Source organism: Equus quagga, chromosome 8 (assembly GCF_021613505.1).
Source record: "Equus quagga isolate Etosha38 chromosome 8, UCLA_HA_Equagga_1.0, whole genome shotgun sequence".
Taxonomy (NCBI): Eukaryota; Metazoa; Chordata; class Mammalia; order Perissodactyla; family Equidae; genus Equus; species Equus quagga.
The window spans coordinates 96,431,746-96,449,619 of NC_060274.1; the positions used below are offsets into that span (position 1 = coordinate 96,431,746).

Below are 17,874 nucleotides of genomic sequence, written 5' to 3' on the forward strand. Positions count from 1 at the left end.
GTAATGTGGACACACACAGATAATAACTGTAACAGTTCTCTAACCAGGTATAAGATATGTCTCTTTAAATACATCCTATGAGATTTTGTAGATCAGTAGGCCAAATGAGAAGAGCTATTTGTTTCTAAAAATGCATTGTATCCAGATATATTAATTATCAGTTAATCTTTGTTAATCCAATAGTTCTGTGGAAGTTTTGGAAGTAAAAATAAATAGTGGAGTTGCTAAAATTAACACCTGAAATGGTGAATACAACCACATTAAGAAAGTCTAAAGCGTTTATCGAGTTTTCTCCCCTTTCATGCAGGTTCTTGAACTAGATACCTAAGTGCTTCAAAGTTAGAACTCACTGACAGATAACTAACTTCATCAGGAAAGTTCTTTGTAAGGAGGACTGATACTGGGTAATAAGAATTTAGCGGCGTTGGATCATTGAGAAACATGTTCAGTAGCTAAATGGGTATACTTGCAAATATTTTTTTTTGCCTTTGATAATGCTTCTGTGAGTCTTCAAATTGGTGCTTCCAAAATGGGTTTTAAAATGTTTGACATGATATGCAGTGCAGAGTACTTTAAGATAATTCAGAAAATGGTATGAGAATGGGGTTTTGAATTTCCTGCGGAAATTTCAGGGATATGTCTTTATTATGATTGCCTACCGAGTAACTTGTCAGTTTGGTTTGGTATCTGGGAAGCTCCTAGCACAGTGCTTACACATAGGAAATCCTCAATAAATATCTGACTGGATATATATTTTTGTAGCTAAAAATAATTAAAAAAAAAGGACCTGATTATACTTGGCAGACTGTCCTGTAGATTCTCAGCTAAACAAAAATAGACATAAAAGGGTGCGGTCCTGTCAAGTTGGCACATTCCCCTGTCAATATTCAAGGTGCATTTGTGTGATTATTTGAAAAGATAGTGTTTTGTAAAATTTCTGACAATGTGTTTATAAAATCATAATCTCTTTTTCAATTCTAGAACCAAAGATGCTGTTGTGAATGTTAGCTCATGTAAATTTTCCCACTTGTTGAGCTTGATAATTTGCTTTATTTCATACTGTATGTTGCTAAAGTGTCCATCAACTTTTGATTTTTCTAAAAACAAACAGGAAGAGGAATTGGCATAATACATGGTTTTATCTATGAAATGGACTATTTCTTAGTAATTGTAATGCATTGGGGCCTTTGTATGAATCTCATCCTAGAGATAGAAGAGCATTCACCCGGGACATAAAATAAATAAACTTCCAGAATCATATGATGATTAATAATTGTTGTCAACAATAAGTAAATAAACAACATAAGAGATAACTAATAAAGGATGATTGCTTCTCTTAATGAAAGAAAAAAATAAAAAGAAGGTAATGTTTTTGTTAAAACTGTCAGCCTGAAATTTGAACAATCTGTATTGCATCCTTCTATTGAGTGAGATCTGAGATTACGTAAGAAAATTCAATCTATCAAAGCATTTTGTTTCATAAGGAACATAGCTGTGTTGTTTTACTTTAATAAATATATAGAACAGCTTCTCTAAACAGATAAAATATATAGATCTATGAAGTAAGCTGAATTAGAAGGGAGATTGAGTACTGTAAAGTGGGCGTGCCTTCTCACCTGGTGCGTAGATTAGGTTAGATGATGGAGGTATTGTGTTGGTGGAACTTCAGCTGAATAGTCAGTTAGAGAAAATAGGAGTATTGAATAAAAAGTTGTGGATAGGTAGGAAGCCAGAATTTCATAAATTTAAGTATCTTTAATATTCATTTAGCATTTATGAAACAAATACTATTCTGGATGACAATATGCTGGTGTTACCCTTGAAGAGTTTTTATCACAAAACATCAATATGTAAAGGATACTCCTTATTGGTAAATACATTTGTATTGTGGTAGAACTGGTATCAGATTAGGACTATAAACTTGCCAAAGGAATTTGGGGATGGAGTCATTTGACAAGTGGTAGAGAAAACATGAAAATTCCAAGACATCCAGGGCCATCAGGCTCCTTAGGTAGTTGTGACTATCTATCCCTCAGATGACTGGGAAATCCTGCAACTCCCAATATCCTAAATATTTCTTACCGAGTGTAAAAGTCTTTCCCTAAGGTTGGAGTTCTGGTTCTCTAGACTGCCTGCATCACATTTCTTCTGGTTTGAAAGAGATGGACAAATTGTCTCCAGCATCAGGAAGGCGGCCGAGGAGTCATTTTCATCCACGTTACTGTGCCCACTTACCTCTCAAAGTCTTGTTTACAGACTTGAGCACTCTGTTATATTGCTGAAAATGAGACCTTCTTGCCACCAAAAATAAGAGAGGAAAATGAGAAACTACAGAACCAGGGATTTGTTCTGAGGATTGTAAATGTTGACCTGGTACTAAACTTGGGACCTCTGTTAATATAAAAACAGGTTGATCAACATGGAAAGGAAGATGAGCTGTCTTGTTTTCTTATGGAAGTAACAAGGAAAGGAGGGAAGTACAGAAACAGGAAGGGATGAGGAAGAGAACAAAAGAAGAGAAAGCAAGCAAGCATTTGATGTCTGATGCGTTTTTTTAAGGGTTAGGCTTCGTACTGCAGTGAAGACTGTGAAAGAAAATCACATCTATGTGTTGTTCTGTATAATCCGAGTGTATTTAAACCTGCTTTACTAATTCTAGTAGCAGCGTTCTTGAATATATTTCTTCACCATAGTCCTCTAATTTAGTCTTGTACTCTCAGTCAAAAATAACAATAAAAACTAAAGTGGTTTTTGAAGGACTTCTCTTTTATTAAGTTAGTGGTGTATTTTTTGAGCTCCCGCTGAGCACATGCCTCTATAGAACGAATTAAAATCAACTCCAGCCTGTGCTTGAACCCAGGAGCTTGTTTTCAACTTATTACGTATGGTGGCAAAAGTTTCTGAATTTGGGGTCAGAATTCACACTTTAATTTTATTTCCAGAAGTACTTTTCTTCCCTTCTCCAGTTTTTAATAATTTGCTCTATTAGTAGTGGTGTCAAGAGGACTGTGATTTTTCTCTGTTCCACAGCCTATTGGAAATACTAAACAGTTTTTGTTATTTTGGAAATTTATTACTCAGTTTGTTGTGGCAGCATGTATTTACATGTTTATGCTTTATATGACTTTAATAGTTCTAATTCAAATAATTGATATAATCATTTTAAAAATCTAGTTCTAATAAGCTTGAAAGTTTTTTGTTAAAGTTGTGTGTCCTATGAAAAGTGAGGCATGTCTGCTTGATGAGCCCTTTTCTAACTTCAAATGTCATCAAAATGATTGGCTTCCAGTAATTTTTTTATATAAATGGAGATAAACAGTTATATATACTTAAAAACCTTTAGCTTTTAGAATATAAGAACTGTTCTTTTTGTTACTTCTTGAGAGATTCAGAAGGGCGTTTAGTTTTGATTCTGACAAGTGTGTCACTTTCTCCACTTGCCTAATAATTATTTTCACATGGCAAATTGCTATTATAGTCAGTATCACCATGTGCTTAGTTTTGCTTACAAGGTATCATATTTTAACTTATAGTCTGTCTCTGGTTTCAGGGAATATCATTCATTCAAAAGCGTATTTACTGCGTGCTTAACCTGTCCTGAAGCAGTCAGCAGGAAGAGTATCTTTGATCTCTGTGTCTCCAGCAGATAACAAACATGGTACTTAGTAGGTGTTCAGTAACTGCAGGGATTAAAGATGAAGAAAGTCTTTTATGCAATTTGAAATTTCAACCATTGCTGTTCAACAGGTGTAAAGTTTCATTATGCAAGATGAGTAAATTCTAGAGCTCCGCTGTACAACGTTATGCCTGCAACTAACAATACTTTATTGTGCACTTAATAATTTATTGACACTAGATCTCATTTTGTGTTCTTACCACAATAAAAAATTAGAAATAAAGGAAATTTAGTTATAAAGTATTTTTACATATTTGTGTAACTATGGTAATGCATTTTTACACACTTTCACCAGGCGGCTCTTACTTTTGCTCTCAGTGAAGTCCAAGAAAGCAGAATCCTACAAGTCAGCGTTCTAGCATTACCCCTGCCTTTCATGACTGCCTGCTCCCCTTCCACCTTTCAATATTATTTGTCTGCTTATTGTTTTAATTTTGATTTTTACATTCTCTGACCAAACCTGCTGATAAATTATAGATATTTTCAGTTCAAAGCTAGAAATAGACTAATCAATGTAAAAAGTGGCTAAGAATAAAATTGTCATATCGCTGAATAAATATGTTTTGAACTGTGCCCATAATGAGAGCAAACTTAACTTTCATTGTGGCCTCAATTGTTTTCCAGGTGAACTTTCATCTCAATTCAGTTCCTATGACTGTATCTCCATAATGGTTTGATGGGGATGTGGTGGAGCCTGAAGCCTCATTTGCTCCACCTTCTTAGATCCAGATGCTCTTAACTAGGGCGTAGGTCAATCAAACAAGAATAACTCTTGCATTGGCCCCATTCTGTAGAGATGATGTTTACATGATTTACCCAATGTAGCTAAAATACAGTGAATATAGGTTTTCTTGGTAATTGAAGTACCTCTTCTTAGCAATTCTGAGGGATCTCTTTTTACCTCGTACTCTATAAGGATGACAGAATGATGATTTGAAAACCAAACTCGTGGAAGAAATCTCATGCAGATTAGCTATAATTAGTATTTATGTGTGTATGTTTGTATGTGCTTCATAGCTTTGCATCATAATGCAGTCGTCATTACAGTATGGCTCCAGTATTAACTACCAAAACTGCAAATCCTACTTTATTAATGTATAGGTTATATCAGTAGTTTTCAAACTTTCAAAACTTTATTCCATACTCAAATAAACTCCACAATGTATGTTGTCATTAATGTTATTTGAAATCCCAAAACAATATTGTGCCATATTAAATTAAGGCAGTGGGACAAAACACTCATTGTTTTCATGTCTTATCTCTCTTGAAAAATCACTGAATTAAATTTTGAACCAAGATTACCTAAGGGCAGTATCTCCCTCATGGTTTAGATCCACTGTCTATTCTACCTAAAATTTCATTTTTAAATTCCCATGCCTATCCAGGTCCTTGTTGATTGGTGTTTAGATTAATATATCCATTCCAGAAATATTTATTAAGTGCCTGCTACGTGCCAGGCAGTAGTTTAGGTTTATTGGACTCAAAAGTGAATGGAACAGGCAAAACTCCCTGCCCTTGTAGAGTTCACCCCGCTTTAATCGGAGTTGGGATACTAACTGTAGTGAGCGCTCTGTATCTCTGTTGGCAATTTCACAGCATCTAGCCTTTGCAGAACCAACTTTTCAAAAATCTTAGCTATTTCTTTTCTTGGTATTTGCAACCTTTCTACAAATGATAATGATATGATGTTCCTCTCATGTAAATGCCTGATGCAAAAAAGATGCAGACCCCTTCATAAGCTTTGGTAGGAATAGAAGAACTAGTCATATAGAATGTGGACTGTCTGCCTTCTGAAAAAAAAAGGCTGTCCCCATTCTTTCTTTTATCCTACCAGTGTACATCTCTGTTACCTAACAACTAGAATTAAACTCATGACTTTGTTGTTTTGCCAGGGTTTGATTGTTAATTATTTTCTGTTCACTAAAATATTGGTTATACTATCAGCCTTTGTAACCAATGAGCAGTTGTTTACTTTCTCTTATTTGGCTGTGGTTAACTAGCTTCTTTTGAGATAATAAATTAATTCTTAGTACTCACTATTCTCCAAGAAAATCTATACTCTATAATATGAAAATAGTATTTAAAATGTTAGCATATTTTTTACTTTTGAACATCAACTACACATTATGACCTATATAACAAATGTATTTTATTTACTTCAGATTTTTAGCATATCTTCCAAATTGTGAAATTCACTAAAGGTTTTCTATTATGCTATTTTGCAGTAGAATTCAAAAGACTTTTTTTACACTTAAGCTTTGTATGATGTAATTTTTTTCTTTTTGTTTAGAAAACAATTAAATGATAGTATTTCTTTTAGGACATATCTTCATTTTTGTTAATTAAAAAACAGAAAGGTAGAAAATATTAACAAAGAGTTCCAAGTAACAGATTAGAAAACTAAATCTCTTTCTTGAATATCAAGTTCCTAGAAAAAAGTAAATAAATACAACAAAACTAAACCACTAGTAATTGTGAACAATTCATCTAATACCGTTTCTTAAAGAAGACAGGTTAAACTCTCTGGGAGTGTCTGAGTGATGCTCTCCTCTTCTACCACAGCAAACCTTAAATAAATACATCACCCGCTTTAAAAGGCTAGAAGAAATTAGAAAAGGGAGTGTTTGTAAATGTAATCTGTATAGAGATCCTTTTATTCAGGAAGTCTTTTTTGACTTCTTGGCTTAAACTGCGTGCTGCTCCTGTATTTAGACCGTGTTGCTCAGCACGCTGTAGAAATCGTCCCCTGCATGTTCCTCCCTATGCTGCACGCTCTGAGAATAGGGTTGTGGCTTTATCTCAGTGCCTGGACAATGCCTGGTGTGTAGTCAGCGACCAATCACCGCGTGTGAATGTGTACATGTACGACAATTCTAATTAGCCTCTGCAGCTCTGGTTTTGCCTTTTCCAATTTATCTTATTTTCCTTTACTGGCTTAAGTTGTGTTTTTTTTTTTTAATAAAGTTTTTTTGTATAATTAAGTCATTATTTGGTTCTTAAGTGGTTATTTGGCATATAATTAAGTAATTATTATGATTACTGTGATCAATAATCTATACGTTTTATTTTTATTTTTTGTTTTTTGAGGTTTAAGTTACTAAAATAATATATGCTTCTGTAAGTAAAATCTGTGTGTTGCAATGGTGATATCTTCTTTGTTTATTTTTAAAATTAGCTTCTTGCCTTTTCTTTTGTATTTAAATTTGAATTTTATCAAAGAGATACACGCACAGAGTTAAAAAGCCAAATAAAACAAAAAACTTATAATGAAAAATAGCAGTCCTCTGCCTTGCACCTTTCCGCTACCCAGTCCAGCTATCTAGAGGCAACAGGTTCCTGGTATTTACATGCATAATTTTAAATAGTATGCTTATGCTTATTGCTATTTCTTGACTTACCAATTTTTGACATTAATTTTGAGTAATGAAAATGGAGAAACTAGTGGAAGAGAAAGGCATGTAAATAAAAAAGTGAAGTACGATCTAAGCTAATGTATGCTACTGTCAGTAGAGTTCTGCACAAGGTGTTTTGGGTTCATGAAGAATGGATAGACATTTTAGGTCTTCCAAATTGCTTTTAAGAAAAACTGTTTTGTTTATGCTTCCATTAGCAGTAAATGAGAATGCTCATCTTTCTGTATTTTCTCCTACGCTGGATAGAATCCAGCATTCAAATTTATGCTATTCCGATGACATGAAGTGGTATTTCATAGGTTTTTAAATTTACATCTTCCCGATAACTAGTGATTTTGAGCATTTTAAACTATATTTGATAGCCATTCTGACTTCCCTTTCTGAGAAACTGCCTTTTCAGGGTTTTTTGCTCATTTTTCTATTAGTTTTCCTCTGAGTATATATTTTAATATTAGTTTCTTGTTGGTTTTAAGTCTTCACTTACTTTATCTATGAAATTTATCTATGGTTTCCTTCACTGAAAAATTCTCCTTTTGATTTAGCCAAATCCATCAATTTTGTGCCTTATTATTTATGCTTTATAGGTCTTGTTTCAGAATTGTCTGTTACTTATGGGTCTCAAAAATAGTCACCTGAATTTTTTCTGATTTCTTTAAAAAGATAACTTTCACATTTAAAACTTTTTAATCTCATTGGAATTCAGATTTATTTATGATGTAAAATAAGGAGCTAAGTTTATTTTCTGCCATTCTGAGAGTATTTTTCTTTCTCCATACAATGAGTCAACATTAACCTTTTCTTTTACTTTGTGATATTACCCTTACAATATATAGTGCTCTCATTGATATGTGGGCTTATTTCTGACCTCTGTATCCCTGTGTCTGTACCTGGCTTTGTAGTATATCCTAATATTTGATTATGAAGAGTGATTCCTTCTCTTTGCTCTTCATTTTTGAATTTTACTTTGATATTAATAGACTTTTTACAGCATATACTTTTAAAATGGCTTTGTAGATTTTCTTTAAAAATCTAGAATTTATGGGTGGATTTAGGAAAAATTGATATCCATGAATATAGGAAAGGGAAAATAAACCAATATAGAATTAGGAAATCATTTAGACTGCTACACTCTAATAAGAAATCTGTTTCTTTCGGTGGCATATAGCAGGCTGGAAATAATTATGGAAGAAAGATTGACACAGGGAAAGTCAAGAACCTGTTCATGTGCAAAATTTTATCGTTAAGAGACATGCGGACAAGAGAAACAATAGAGACAGAATGCTAGAATGTGAAGAACAGGAGTTTAAATTACCTTAATTTTTGTGACTTTGAATTACCTTAATATTTATGATTAACTAAACAATGGTTTCAAGTTATGCATCGTAGAATACCTAAGGCTTTGTGGAATTACCCCCAAGCTAGCTGGGGAAAGAAGAGTGGTAGCACTATTTGAGGTTCTGATTCAACCAGAGTACTTCATTTTTATCCGTTTGATTAATTGATCTCTCGCTAAGATTTCATTGGAAGAAAGGATTTTTAGCCAAAAATGCTTGGAAATGATTTAAGTAAAATTAGTGAAATGTCTAAATGCTCAACCAAGATGGCATTCGATGTCATTCATCCTTTCAATGCCTATGACAGACATTCTAATTGAACACAGTGCTCCTTCCTGCTGCAAACTCAGATTGAGTCTCCATAGCTGTCCATGCGGTCACTACCGGTCAATCAGAGTGAGTGCATGAGTCCAAACCCAGTTACTCTCTGTACACTTTGAAGTCCTGTAATTTTATTGGACCTTCAGAACACTTAGTTTACCCTAAGAAAGGTATGAGGTAAATATTTCAGATTAAAGAAGTAAGAGACTAGAAAAGAGAGTGGTTAAATGGGAAACGGGTCTGGAAGATACAAATTCAAATAAGTATTAAGGTAATAACCCTTACATTGTGATTATAAGGAGAAGATGCTTGTGTCCAATTTACTAATTGTGGAAAGGTCTACAAAGCTCATTAAGTATATTTTGAAGAGGCAATTGAAATCAGTCATGTTTTCATTTGGGAACCTTGAGACATAAATAATTTTATTCTATAAATTATAAAGTTTAATCACCGAAAGTTTAAACCTGCCAAATCAATGTAAGAGTGGGGAATAAAATCTGCATTTCTTAGAAATACTTTCATGCTGTCTCCGTGGTCCTCGCTGTATACCCAACAATGGATTTAAAGTTCTCTAAATTAAAACATGGAAAAGCATTTTCATACATATTTGAAGATTCACAAAACAGTGAATGCATTAACAGTTATCCTTATTTGAGGTGGAATATGTTTTACGTTCTATGAAGTCATTGAATGAATTGTGACATAAATTCAGAGTTAATTGTCAAAGCAGTGACAATTATTTGTCTCTATTAACAGGGCTACTCTACTGTGATGCTGGGATTGAACTTGCCTAGGACTCCGCATCAAGGTTGACTTGAAAGTCTTGTGGAAGATCTGTAAGAAACAGGTAAGTGGCCTTTTGGAAATAATTCTGTTTTGCTCATTGTGCTTGTTCTTGTTTTTCTAATGTTTATTTTATTCTTTAATCTTTTGGTTAAGTATCTTTGCCCAAAAGTTAAAAAAAGTTATCAGTGAACCATAGAGACATGTCAAGTATGGCAGTAGAAATATTTACCACTGTCTCTTCTCTTGGGCTTCCCATTTTGACTCCTTGCTGTGCATTCTCTTCCTATTAAACTTGGTCTCAGTTTTTTTGAAAGTCAGCATAAATATGTGTGAAATGTGAATTTGATTTTGAAATATTGAAGGGAAATGATTAGGCAAGAAAAGCACTGGGAATATTTTCTCTTAGTATTATGCTGGCCTTTTATACTGATGTTTTCAGTATTATTTTATTAAGAGTCAATAGATATTGAGGTTTGAGGGATCTAGAAATGTCAGAAAATAAAGAGAATAACATATTAGTAATTATTTTTTGAAACTTTGATTTTTTTTTTAGTAAACTTTGAGACCCAGCAAGTCAGCTGTTTAGAAGGGATTTGTTTTCTTTTTAATGTTAACCTTCTTTAAATCTAATGTTAGTTTTCCTTGGTATTTACAATGTCAATTTAGAGAACTTTAGATCCATTGTTTGGTACAACCCAAGGACCATGGAAACAGCATGTGATACATTTCCAAAAGGTGCAGATTTTATTTCCCACTCTTACTCAATATATGAGATTTCTGTAAAAGTCGTTTTTCAGTGTCACTCTTGAACTATAGTATCAGTCAAGCAGTATGTCATAGATGGCCAAATCTGTAATAATATAATTATAAAAAGAAAACTAAAAGAAATTTTAGGTGAGGAGTTTATATCATTTCTCTCCCTACTCTTTATCCCCAAAGAGAGAACCATGGTGCCCTGGCTTCTTCAGGAATCCTTTTACTTTTCTTGCCCATCCACTCAGAATTCCTTATCAAGGGAGTTCACCATTAAGTATAGGACAGACCTCAGGATCCTTACTGGTCTGCCTCCATTACTCTACCCATTTCTAAAACTTTCTCCAGATCGAGACTCCATAACTTCCCTGAGGAATTTTTGTCAATATGCTTGAATTATAGTCAAAAATTTCTTAGGTATTTTAGCTACAATTTTGTCTACTTTATCATTTTGCTACATGTACAAGCAAAATGATTCCACATTGATTTAGCATTTAAGATTTTTGAATCACTTTGGGAAGTTTTTATTTCATTTTACTCTTTCATTAAACTCATTAATTTCGCTCTTGCATTTCTTGTGATATAAGTAAGGCTGATATTATTATCCTTTGTTTAGTAAGTGGAAAAACTAAAAGACAAATAATTTAAATGATTTGGAAAAAGTAGGATAGCTTGTTGTGATTTTACAGCTAATAATCAACAATTAAGTGTTATTAGAATCCATATCTGCTAACACACAATCTTTTTTTGCTGAGTTTTATAGTTTATGCTTATTATAGATAGTGGTTATGTTGATACATTCCATCTTAGTAAGACCTTTTAATATTTAAATTGTAATTTTTTTAAGTAATAGGACATTTATTTGAATAATAGCAGGGGGATTTTAGATTTTAAGCAATAGTTACTTGATAATGAACATCATGGAACCATGAAGGAAACAATTTTTAGGAATCAAGTCTTCCCAAAAGGGAACATGATTGTGTCTGAAGTTAGTCCTTAAAACTGCTTCTGGAACTTGCTAATTAGACTCTGTCTAGTCATATGTTTATAGTAGCAGTTTTTAATGTTTTTAAATGAAGACCAACCACATATGTAAATAATGCATATGCATAATGCCAGTAGTTCATCTTAATGGAAAAATACTTTCTGGAAAAGTTTTTTTTCTTGGAAATATACAGAGTTATGGACCCGAGAGCTGGAGGTATTATGATAAGAGAATAATAAAGTGATGGAGAGGTAAGGATTTGGGAGTCTGGTAGATATGTTTTCCCATTGATATGGGTTTAGCCAATTGTTAGCTTTTTTTTTTTTAATCAACCTTGGTTAATTTCCTTAAATCTTTGCACTTAGTTTTCAAACAGTAAAATGAAGGACAGATATACCTGTTCGTTGGATTACGGTACAAATTTAGCAATTGATACATAGCTGTTTTTTAGAAATATTAACTTTCTTCTTCACTTTCCCCTCCTCTGTTCTCTTCCCCCCAAAATCCCTAAAGTGAAAACTTGGTTGAATCTTCTTATTTTGAAACAATTTATTTAGTATTTTCCCCATTTTACCTCTCAGAGAGATTAAATAACCTGCCCTAGGTTATATTTATACAATGGGAACTAAAATGTTGTTTCATACAACTTAGAGTGTTTGTGTATATGGGTAAATGGGTAGTTGGGTGAGTGTGTTTTACTTCATGATATTCACAATTATTTTCAGAATTTCCATTGTAAGAGTATTAAATCCAAATAAAATATCAATTTTAGTTATTTCAGTGGAGTAGAAATAAACATTCACATACTTACGGAAAAATTGCTGTAAGTTTCGTAAATACTTATTGAAAATTAGGCATCATACATGACAAAATATTTGCTCTAATTGTCAAATCATTGAAAAGTAAATGGACTGCAGGAAGCTTATTTGACTGAGGAGGGGCTGGGTCAGTGATTCAGATACATGATATGCTGACATTCCTGGGCAAAAAGAAGCAGAGTGAAGACAAATACGAATAGAGAGCCTATAGAGTGTAGCTGTTGAGACTGCAAGCTTGGACATCAGATTACGTAGATTTCAGTTATGGTTCCAAAACAAACCTACCATATGTGAAACCTCGGGCAAATCATTTAAACTCTGCAATCCTTAATTTGTGACTCTAGAAAATAGAGATAATGCCTACTTCATAGAGTTGATTTGAGGACTAAATGTGTGCATACATATAAAAGCCATAGTAAGCATTAAAAAAAAAACTTAGTTGCTATTTTCTTCCATATTAATTTCAGATATTGACTGTATTATCCAGGCCACCTGGCAAATATCCTGCATAGCATTCTAATCTTGGTCCATGAAATGGTAAAAATGAGTTAATTCTATAAATGTGCTTTTTGTGTTTTGGTTAGCACGTGTATTGGTTTTCTCTTGCTATGTAACAAATTACCACATATTTAGAAGCTTAAAACAACACACATTTATTATGTCGGTTTCCATGGGTCAGGAGTCCAGGCAAGGCTTAGCTTAGGGTCTGAAATCCAAATATTGGCTAGTCTGCATTTTCATTTGGAGTTCTGGATCTTCTTCCATATTCACTGGTTTTGGGGAAAATTTAGTTCATTGCACTTGTAGGACTGAGATCGTCAGCTCCTAGAGGCTGTCCATGGTTTCTGTCCCCATGGCCTTCTCTATATGGAGTTCTTTAAAGCCAGCAGGAGAGCTTCTACTGCACGCTAACAAGATAGAGTCTTGTATGTATGTGTATATATTTGTAGAATATGTGTATGTGTAGTAATGTAATCATTGAGGTGCCATCCTGTATCCTTTGGCCTGTGCTATTGGTTAGGAGCAAGTCACAGTCCTGCTCACATGCAGGAAGAGGGAATTTTACAGGACATGAACATGGGTCTGTTCTGCCACAGCACGATAAACTTCTTAATGTAAAATTCATGTAACCTGTTATTTTAGATTTTTACAATTATGTAATATTTAATAAAAAAGGATTATTGTCACTAATTTTAAATTCTTATTCTCAGATATTTTTGCTTACAGTATAACTCCCAACAGGCATTCCTTCCTGCCAAATATTTAGTCATTATTTCAAGCTGGCTAGCCACAAGACTAAATACAGCCTACTCTGGTATTTAATACTCTTCAGAATCTGAAAAAACCCGAATATCCAAACTTTTCTCCCCATTACTCCAATATGTATACCTTGGCCTGTAAGCCTTACACTTGCCCACATCTTTGTCAATGCAAATCATGTTGTTTCTTTCCCTTTTACCATCTCTTTAAAGCACATTTAAATTTCTACCTCTTCTATTACACTTTTCCTCTTTCTTTCCTCTTTTTTAGCCAGCCCAGGACTTTCCCCACATAGCATTATATCTGTCTTACTTGCAGCCTTGCATATAATAGTATCTTAAGAAATATTCACTGAATATGTAAAATGCCTTCTTGATTTAAAGCAGCTGTCAATTTGAGAGTTATATTCAGTTTGAGAATGGTATTTGAAAGAATATTCTTCATAAATTATCTACTCTTACATTGTCTCAGTAGTCTGAAGTGTACCTAAGCAACACTTAAATTACCGTTAAGAATCCATTACCACTTACCACATTTGGAACTGATTGCACATGGGAAGAACATGAATAATTGGGGTCCAGAGATTGGGCTGTGGTAGGCAGCCTCTCAGATGGTTCTTAATGATCCTCATCTCCTGGTTTTCACACCATTGTGTTTTTCTTCCCATATTTACCAGAGTTGGTCTATGTGGCCAATAGAATATGGCACAAGTGATGGTATGTTGCTTTCCAGATTAGGTTTTACAAGATATTGAGACGTCTGTTTTGGGTGTACTTTCTCTCTTGTTTCTGTTTCTCTCCCTCCCTCCTTTTCCCTCTCCCTCTCTGCTTCATGACTTGCTCTGGGGGAGGCTGGCTGTCATGGAGAGGCCCATGTGGTGAAGAACTAAGCCCACTGGCCAACAGACTGGGAGGAACTGGCAAAAACCTTCAACTTCCTGAGAAACCCTAACTAAACCTAAACCACCCAGCTGAGCTACTCACAGATTCCTGATCCTCAGAAACTGTGTGGGATGATACATGTTTTTGTTCTAAGTTGCTAAATTTGGAGGTAGTTTTTTATGTTATGTAGCAATAGATAATTAATATGTAATATAGTATCTTACCCCTAAAATTATTTCCATAGATTTCAGCACTGTCCTTGGCTTTGTAGGAAATACAAGGATCAGTAGTATACCAAATTTATGGTCTCTGAAGCAAATGTATTGGTAGAGATAGGCATGTGTAGTCATAAGATAGTGAGCCGAGTGAGAAGAAAATGTGAAATGTTTATATTTCACCTGGAATACTGGTTTTATAATAGGCAGAGGCTACTTTTAATCTCTTGCCCATTAATCACATCAGTGCTGGAGAGTCATGCTTACTTAGAACTGAGTAGGTCTGGATGTTGGTCTGGTACTGGTTCTTTTGTAGAAGAGCTGTTTGGAATAGTTAAAAACACTCTTACCTTTACAGAATCTGAGCTTGCGGAATCTGTTCTACTACTCTATCAGGCTAGTTTTATGTGTTACACCTTTAATGTCCTTATAGAGTTGAAAAGAATAGAGTTACATCTAAGTATCTAGATTTTGGCTGCTATGCTTTGAAGTATTGAGTTCACTAGAAAAATAATACATTTAATCTGCAGAAAAGTGAGTTGAGAAAGATGTTTCAGGAAGTAATAGAGCAATGTTTCGTTTTGTGAGGAAGATTGTCACTGAGCTAACATCTGTGCCAGTCTTCCTCTATTTTGTATGTGGGATGCTGCCACAGCATGGCTTGATGATTGAGGTGGAGTTCCATGCCCGGGATGTGAACCAGTGAACCCCAGGCTGCTGAAGTGGAGCACGTGAACTTAACCACCATGCCATGAGGCCGTCCTCTAGAGTAACGTTTTTTTAAATAAATTCACATTAAATCATCATTCCAAATTTTACTCCTATTGATTATACTGTGATGATAGAACCTGGGCAAAAATACTGCATTCATATTAAAAAAAGAGAAAAACTGGAAACTTTTTTTAATTTTAAAAAAGAGTTTACATTTATAATTTTAAATTTGTGGCTTAGAGTTAGCCACTAGTAAAATTTTTATACCATTATACAAAATAGCAAAATATGGATTTTAACTGGCCTGCTTTTCAATTCAACTGAACATTAAGTACATTTTTAATGGTCTTATTTGCTGGGAAGAGCACCATTACAATAATCTGCTTTTTACAGCCCATATCAAATATGAACCAGCATCACTTATTACAAAGTTTGTGCTTTGGGAGACATTTTCACGGCATCTAACAGTACTGCCCCACATTTCTTGGAATTACTCTTTAATGATATCATCTTCCAAAATGAGTTGTTGCTAAAACTTACTGATTGTTTTGTGGTTAAAATCTAATCCAACAGCTATATTTAAAATGCCATACAAATTTGTAAGGAAAGGTCCACTGAAACTACTGTTATATTAGTAACTGTATGAAAATGTTACAGAAGCAATGCTACGCCGCTTGAATACTTTTAGGGTTTTTTTTTCCCTCTGTAAGATATCTGAGAGGTGAATATGAAACCTCCTTTTTAACTGTTGGCACTTCGAGTTTTTACTATTGTCTGCTGGAGAACAGAGGACTATTACTGTAGGTGTCATGTAAAATAAAGTTAGAGTCTGAAGCCTCTTTTTAGCTGTCAGCCTTATTAAGGAGTTCCTCATGTGTTGAACCCAGCACCTAGTATTGTATAAGTGATGCATGTGAGAGCCTGGGGAGAGCTTTCTCTCTCTTCACTGTGGCTTTATTAGGTCTTGCTCACCTTTTCGCTCTTGCTCTGCCTTATCCAGCTTTCTAATGGCAACTCACAGCACAGTAGGTCTGATATAGATTGACGCCTTTACCTGAAGACTGATTGAAACTTGTGTCTCAGAGTTGCTAATGCTCACTGAACCATTTTATTGAAGATAAAGTAAATAAAATAGATTGCCATATGAGAATTCTCTGAAATCAAATGGAATAATTTGGCAGGTTTAAGCCCATGAAGAAGGCAAAGCAGTGAAACAGATGTGAATACTTTTTTATGTTCACTATATCAGGGGATAAATATTCTTGTTACATTGGGCCTAAATATTCATTTTTGTCAGTACAATTAAATGTTAAACATAATTCCCAATTGCTGTATTATTTTTGGTCTTAAACAATGGGTCCTCCGTAAGAGACTGATGTGAGTAAAAACATTTGAGACTACGATATTGCGATGGTTTTTTCCTTTGTCTTCTTCTGACACTTAAGTGCATGGATCAGTAGCCTCAGAGAATTTAATAAACAACACAAATGAATGGATTTGCCAAAGCGCACTCTTGAATCTTAAGGTTGGAAAATAACGATAAGCCTTAGCCTACTAAAAGATGCTAGTAATCTTGAGTGTTTTCTTCCTTAATTAAGAGTTTGTGTTCACATGAGAACAACCTTTTTTGGAAACTGTCCTGTGTAGTTTTTTTCTTTTCTGAATGCAACTGTTAGGTTTATATAAAGAATTATAAAATCTGTATTTTGTATATATTATCATCTGAAATAATCTTGAGGAGGAAGAACTAAGAAGAGTGACCATAGCATCTTGAATTCTAAGAAATTATAATAACAATAGCATATGGTACCATAATAACATATATTGACATATTTAATTTGTAAAATATAAGAGTCTGAGCTCTTGAATGAACATGTGTGGAAAGTCTGATGCAAAGAAATGAAGATCTCTTATTTGATTGCCTGGGTCAGATTAAAAGTAAATATTTGTAGAAGAAAGATCAATAGAAGGATTTTGTTAGAAAAGTTTCTGAACTTGCTAATTAAAGACAGTATTTCTCTTCAATCTTATATAGAATCTATCACATTAATAATTTCTCCTGTAATTTTTTTTGTGGTTTCTCCAAATTCAAGATAATTTCAGTTTATTCCTCTCTTAAATGTGTACTTAATTTAAAAAATTTTGCTAATACGTTTCATTCATTTGTTTCTTAAGTAATGATTTATGCTTACTTTTTAATTATACCTATTAAATGCAGTTTTTCTTGTGCCTAGGTACCCAATACTCCGTCAGCCCTCACAACTCTTAACTATTTATGTCATAATGATTTCAACTCTGTCATCAGACCCAAAGCATTATATTACATTTTTATGTAAACAATGAGCCATCATAAAAAAATCTGACATTCTTTCTTGATCTTTTAAGTAATGTTATCAATCAAGAACTACTGTAGTTCTTAACCATGAATTTGACCTTTTTTCCTCCATAGAGTTCAGTCTGTCTCAGGGTTCAGGTGTCTCCAACACATGCAAGGCTGAATAAGAATAAACCTGCGTCCTGTTTTCTTGTGAGTGAACTGAAAGAGAGGTTGTTACCACTTTTCAGTGTTTCCTCATATAGTGGGGCTAAAAGTGTAATTAGTATTTATTACATATTATTAAGTAATTTTATATTCTTTAGTGTTCTAGTGCCCTTGTATTTTATATTTGTTTATGTTGATTATTATATTCCATACATATTTCTCTCTGATTAATCAGAAAT

The 17,874-nt window shown here is 33.9% G+C and overlaps 1 protein-coding gene across 13 annotated transcripts in view; it reads left to right on the forward strand.

Moving 5' to 3' along the window:
• FOXP2 (forkhead box P2) overlaps positions 1-17,874 on the forward strand; it is a 516,090-nt gene that overhangs the window by 147,724 nt on the left and 350,492 nt on the right. For all 13 annotated transcript variants that reach the window (XM_046670389.1, XM_046670390.1, XM_046670379.1 and 10 more), the window contains one exon: positions 9,501-9,591. The gene's annotated coding sequence lies outside the window, so the exon portion shown is untranslated. The remainder of the gene's footprint in view (positions 1-9,500; positions 9,592-17,874) is intronic.